This window comes from Aristolochia californica, unplaced genomic scaffold (genome assembly GCF_029961685.1).
Source record: "Aristolochia californica isolate CCGP_79_NKW_82.1479 unplaced genomic scaffold, dmAriCali1.0.hap1 SCAF_2, whole genome shotgun sequence".
NCBI classification, from domain to species: Eukaryota; Viridiplantae; Streptophyta; class Magnoliopsida; order Piperales; family Aristolochiaceae; genus Aristolochia; species Aristolochia californica.
The window spans coordinates 11,676,160-11,683,214 of NW_027181881.1; the positions used below are offsets into that span (position 1 = coordinate 11,676,160).

At 36.3% G+C, this 7,055-nt stretch overlaps 1 pseudogene; it reads left to right on the plus strand.

Annotated features, from left to right (window-relative positions):
* The first annotated feature begins 3,539 nt into the window (after positions 1-3,539).
* Positions 3,540-6,644, plus strand: LOC137954877 (uncharacterized; annotated as a pseudogene).
* The last annotated feature ends 411 nt before the right edge of the window (positions 6,645-7,055 follow it).

Here is a 7,055-nt window from a genome sequence, read left to right on the forward strand (position 1 = left end):
TGAGAAATTCCACTAGTCCAACCCTAACAGCTTGGAATTTTATATGAAAGAGATTTCTAATTGATCCAAACATGTGTTAAATATGGGTATGCATTCTTGAAACATGTTAAAGATCCAAATGTCTTACGGATCCAAAACTTTTAAAGCGAACAACAAATGATCATTAAATTCTCAAGTGAACGTGCGGTGGGATATTTCCCAGAGTCAAACAAGCCATTAGTTTTGTACATTTACAAAATGCTGACCTAATAATCATGGATGATTGTAAAGTGATTTATCGATCAATCATGCGTAACAGGCTCTATTTTTGTAAGAAATGACTTATGGATTGGGAGTCAACACTTAATTAAAAATCCCTAGCCTCCCCCTTTTCTCGGTGATTGCAAAACCTAATATATAAAAAAAAACTGAGTTTATAATCCTCAAATGTTACAGAAACTTTTTGGAATTATCTCTCTTTACATTGGAGCATTTCCATTTTAGATGTATACTTTTTTCTTAAATCAAAACTTGAGCTTTCACTTTCCATTTATCTCGTAACCAAAAAGATAAGGCAAATAGATCAAAACAAAATGAAAATTTTAGAGTTTATGTAAGGAAAAAAATAAATACAATAACAAATATAAGTAAAGAAAATTTATTCACACACCACAAATGAACACAAAAATTTTGTTATCCAATCTTTGGAAATTCCACTAGTTCAACCCTAATGGTTGTGAATTTTATAAGAAAGAGATTTCTAATTGAACCAATCATGTTTTAAATATGGATGTGCATGCTTGAAACGTGTTAAAGATCAAAATGACCTATGGATCCATACCTTTTAAAGCAAACAATAAATGCACATTAAATTCTCAAGCGAACGTTCAGTGGGATATTTACCCAAGTCAAACAAGCCATTAGTTTGGCCCAATTTCAAAAATCTCACCTAACAATCATAGATGTTTGTAAAGTGATTTATCAGTCAATCATGCGTAACGGGCTATATTTTTCTTAGAAATGACTTGTGGATTGGGAGTCAACACTCAGTTAGAAATCCCTCGCCTTCCCATTTTCCCGATGACAACTAAAAGAGTTTATAATCCCTAATAGTTACTAGAGTTTTTGGAATTATCTCTCTCTACATTTGTTCATTTCCATTTTTTATGTACGCATTTTTCTTAATTCAAAACTTGAGTTTGCACTTTCCATTTATCCTGAAAACAAAAATGATAAAGCAAATAGATCACAACAAACTTAAAATTTTAGAGTTTATGTATGGAAAAAATTAAAAGCAATAACAAATGTAACTAAAGAAAAGTCATTCACACACCACAAATGAACACAAAAGTTTTGTTATCTAAGTTTGGGAAATTCCACTAGTTCAACCCTAATAGCTTTGAATTTTATAAGAAAGAGATTTCTAATTGATCCTAACATGTTTTAAATATGGCTATGCATGCTTGAAACATATTAATGATGCTAATGACCTATGGATCCAAACCTTTTGAAGCGAATAAAAAATGCTCATTAAATTCTCAAGTGAATGTGTGGTGGGATATTTATCCGAGTAAAAAAGGCCTTTAGTTTTGCCCGTTTACAAAGATCTGACCTAATCATCATAGATGATTGTAAAGTGATTTATCGGTCAATCATGCATAATGGGCTATATTTTTTAAAGAAATAACTTATCAATTAGGAGTCAACACGCAGTTAGATATCCCCCACCTCCCCCTTTTTTCCGATGATTGCAAAACTTAATATATAAAAACTAAAAGAGTTTACAATTCCTAAATGTTACAATGACTTTTTGGAATTGTCTCTCTCTACATTTGTGCATTTCCATTTTAGATGTATACTTTTTTCTTAAATCAAAACATGAGTTTTCACTTTCCATTTATCTCATAAACAAAAAGATAAGGCAAATAGATCTATTGGAAGATGGGATCAAGCTCACAAGCTCAAGACAAGAAGCCAACACGTCAAAGGAGTGGCATATGTGTGAAATATGGTGTTTTTTCTTAAAGATGGCATAAGGTGTAAATATGTGTTCTTTTTATGTCTTTTGTTTCATCAAGTTGTAGTCCTAAGGGCATTGTAAAGACTATATATAAAGGTGTTGTTTGTGTCTTAATAAGATTAATGGTTGAGATTCAGTTACCTATATGTAACTTGGATCAATGTCATTTGAGGTAGAATTTCAGCACATATTGTTGTAACTTCTCCTACTTAATGGTGCGCATGGGTTTGTGTTATGTTGTTGGTTGCCCATTATATATTTGATGAAATTCCAGCATTCACTTACCCTTTTTTATTTCTCTTGAACTTGAACAATTGAATTTTTTTACGTTGAAGTATTCCCATGAGCTGAAGATAAATTGTCTTCCAAGTGTAGTGATTTACATTTAAATTGTCTCTAAATATTTGTTCTCTCTCTCTCAGTTTGTGTTGGAGTCTGGATTAAGGCCTAATTGGTTGCATCTGCCTTCTCCTCTTTGTTTTTAAGAATATAAGAGGAATTGAGTAATGTAAAGGCACAAATTTATTGATAATTTGGTGCTTGTTCTCATGAAGGAAAAAAAATTTTGGTGACTGATTTGGTCCACGGGTTCTTCAAATTACATTGAGTAATTGTTATTTGAAGAAGGCCCCTTCCCTTGACCTCCACATTTGACTTGCTTCCTCATGGAGAGTGGGCACAACAGTAATAAGAGTGATATACTCCGTATTACTACGATTTCATTCAAAGGTCTCTCCAATTACCTTAGCTGGTCACAATCAGTATGGAGGGTTCTCATTACTCGTGACCTTTTAAGACACGTTATTAAATTCCCTCCTCTGAATGATGAAGAAGATGAAACCCACCACAAGTGGGTTAAAAATGATAACATGGTTATAAGTTCGCTCATCAATAGCATGGAAGAGCATGTGGCTAACAATGTGGTCTACTTGGAAACAGCCACCAGCATGTGGGACACTTGTGCTAAGCTTTACTCGAGTCCTGCCTCATTACAAAGGGTATATGATGTCTTACAAAGTATGCTGCATACTAAACATAGAGATAATATTCAGGAATTTTTGGCCCGATTTCGGGGCCTTCTCCAAGAATGGAAAATAGCTCAGCCATACTCCATTGATATTTCCGTTCAAGAACGACAACGAGAATCCTTGGCAGCAGCTATTTGCTTGTCGAATATTAACCCTTACCTTGAAGTTGCTAAAACTCAGCTTCTAAGTTCCTCCGCTCTTCCATCCTTCGATGACATTAGTGCTACATTACAATGGATACCTAATCCATCCCCTCCTCCTTCTATTGATGCTCCATCAGTGATGTTCTCAGGCAATCGGGGTACATCTTCATCATACCGAGGACGGGGCAGAAATATGAGAGGGGGTAGAATTATGAAGGGGCAGAAAATAGAGGTGGTCGAACGGGTCCAAATAATTCCCGTAGTACGCCTCAACTTTGCACTTACTGTGGTGGTCAAAACCACCTTGTGGCAACATACTGGAAACTTCATGACAAGCCGATTGGGCCACGGCTAACCCAATATCTGTTCATGTTGAGAAAATATGAAGAAAACACTGACTCTTACTCCGGAAATGTTACTCTTACTGCTGAAGACTATGTTGCATTTCAGAAGATGAAGTCCTTAATGGAATACTCCATTCCTCCATTATCTACTACCGCTACCACTATTGCCTCAGGTATGCTTTCTTCCTCTTCATCCTCTTCCTTTTGGATCATCGACTCTGGGGCCTGCAAACATCTATCAGGTAACAAACACTTATTTCAGTCATTATATCCTTATCTTCCTTAGAAATTTGTTACTATTGCTAATGGTACCCAAACCAAGGTCCTATGAAAAGGTTCCTCTTCTCTTACCTCGTCTATTCCTCTACAAGATATTTTGTTTATCCCTCAATTTCCTTTAAACTTTCTCTCTGTTAGTCAATTAACCAAACAGTTCAATTGCTCTGTCACCTTCTCACCGTTTTCTTGTGTATTTTTGGATCTCACTACGAAACAGGTGATTGGTGGCGACCATGAAAAAGGGGGTTTGTACTACTTCACTCTTCCATCATTAGCTGCCTTATCATCCACTACATCTGAGGCCCAACTTTGGTACAACCGGCTTGGTCATCCGTCCCCCCCTTCACTTCGTTCTTTGCTTCCGTCTTTAAAAATACTTTCTAAATTCAGTTGTGAGGTTTGTCAATTAAGTAAACATATTAGTAGTACATATTCTTCTCATATTACAACTACAAGTATTGCTCCTTTTGAGTTAATACATTATGATGTCTGGGGACCTTTAAGTGTCTCAAATATTTCCCAAGTTAAATATTTTGTCATTTTTGTGGATGATTTTACACGAGTGACTTGGTTATATTTATTTAAAGAGCGTTCAGAAATTCTTCCTTTGTTTAAAAATTTTCATGCTATGGTATTGACGCAATTTTGGAAGAAAATTCAAATCCTTAGGACTAATAATGCTAAGGAATACATGTCTAATGATTTCAAATCATTTTGTGAAGGTAATGGGCTTATCCATCAAACATCATGTGCCTATACCCCTCAACAAAATGGTGCTGCTAAAAGGAAGAATCGTCGTCTTCTTGAAGTTGCTCGGGGTCTCCTCTACTCCATGAAGGTACCATATTTTTATTGGCCTCATTCTATACTTACGATATGCTTTCTTATTAATAGGTTACCTTCATCAGTTCTTCATAATAAAACTCCTTACTCTGTGTTATTTCATGGTAAAGATCATTTTTATCTCCCTCTGAAAGTGTTTGGATGTATATGTTTTGTTCATTACTTCTCCACAACAAAATAAACTTGATCCTTGGTCTATGAGGTGCATTTTTTAGGGGTACTCTCGCACCCAGAAATGTTATGTCTGTTAAAATCCTACCCTTTGGAGGATACTTATCTCTCAAGATGTGACAGTTTTTAGGACATCTCCTTCTACTCCTCACATGATGCTCCTCCAAGATGGACATTTCCTTCTACCACTCCGTATCCGCTTGCGCCTTTCAATATTGAAGTTAACCCAACCCCTGACGCACCGACCGTACCTTCACGTGGGGAGTTGTCAGATCACCTAGCCGTAAGTCCTTCTCCTCCTATGTTTGGGCCTAAATTTGATACTAGACCTATTGCATTAAGAAAGGAAAGTAGTTTTTGTACTACTTCGCATCGTATCTCAAATTTTATGTCTCGCCATCGCTTGTCTTTCGAGTGTTTTCAATTCCTTGCCTCTCTATCTTCTACTTCCATTCCACAGTCATATTAGGAAGCTCTGAAGCATCCAGGTTGGAAGGCCGCTATCGATGAAGAAATGCATGCCTTATATGAAAATCGAACCTGGTCCTTAACCTCACTCCTGAATGGGAAAAGACTGGTTGGTTGTAGATCGGTGTTTTCTGTAAAAAAAAATAATTCGGATGGATCGGTTGCTCATCTTAAAGCTCGACTACCTGCTAAAGGTTATACTCAGTGCTATGGGATCGATTATGAGGATACCTTCTCTCCTGTTGCAAAATTGAATTCGGTACGCATCATCTTATCTAATGCGGCTAACTCATCATGGCCCGTATATCAATTGGATGTTAAAAATGTCTTTTTAAATGGTAATATAAGTGAGAAAATTTATATGGTTCAACCACCTGGTAATGTGGTTGAGGGGGAGTCGGTATACAGGTCAAAAAAATCTTTATATGGGCTTAAGCAGTCCCCTCGGGCTTGGTTTGATAAATTTAGTTAAGCACTTCTACGTTTTGGTTTTCATCGGTATTCGGTAGATCATTCAGTATATTATAAAGATATTGTCAAAGGAAAAATATTATTGGTTGTGTATGTTGATAATATTATCTTAACTGGTGATGATGCTCAGAGCATACAAAAAGTGAAGAAGATGATATGTTAGGAATTCAAGACTAAAGATCTGGGCATGCTTAAATATTTTTTGGGCATAGAAATACATCAATCTAAGCATGGGATAATCTTGTCTCAGAGGAAATATGTCTTGGATCTACTTGAGGAAACATGAATGAAGGGTTGTCGACCAGTTGACACACCTATGGATACAAATGTAAAATTGTGTGCCACAAATAGAGAAGATATCGATATTGGCAAATATCAAAGACTCATGGGAAAACTGATCTATCTCACGGTAACTAAGCCGAACATATCATATGTTGTAACTGTGGTGAGTCAATTCATGCACAAACCACAAATTACCCATTGGCAAGCTTTAGAGATAATATTATGATACCTAAAAGGAGCTTCAGGAAGAGGATTGCTGTATAAAAAACATGGGCACTTCAACATAGAAGGCTTCTCAGATGCAAATTGGGCTGGATCACCTAATGATAGAAAATCTACATCAGGATATTATACTTTGGTTGGAGGAAACCTGGTTACATGGAAAAGTAAGAAGCAAATTATGGTTGTAAGATCTAGCGCCGAAGCAAAATACAAAGCTATGGCCCATACAGTTAGTGAACTTTTATGGGTTAGGATCCTTCTAACCGAATTAGGTTTTCATAAAAGGGGTTCCATGGGTCTGCATTGTGATAATCAAGCAGCCATTCATATTACTTCGAATCCAGTTTTCCATGAAAGAACTAAACATATTGAGGTGGATTGTCACTTTATATGGGAGAAATTTCAAGGAAGAATAATCTCCCTCAAACATGTTTCATCTCAAGAGCAAGTAGCTGATATTCTCACTAAACCCGTTACATCTAAAATTCTATCTTTTATATGTGGCAAGCTGGGTATTTATGATGTCTTTTCTCCTCCTGCTTGAGGGGGAGTGTTGGAAGATGGGCTCAAGCCCACATGTCAAAGGAGTGGCATATGTGTGAAATATGGTGTTTTTTATTAAAGATGGCATAAGGGTGTAAATACATGTTTTTTTATGTCTTTTGTTTCATCCAGTTGTAGCCCTAAGGGCATTGTAAAGACTATAAATAAAGGCATTGCCTAAGAGGTAGGACATTGAAGCTCTCTCCTCTTATTCCACAAATTCGTCCAGCCCTCATTCTCTCTTTGATACAAACCTCTTTTC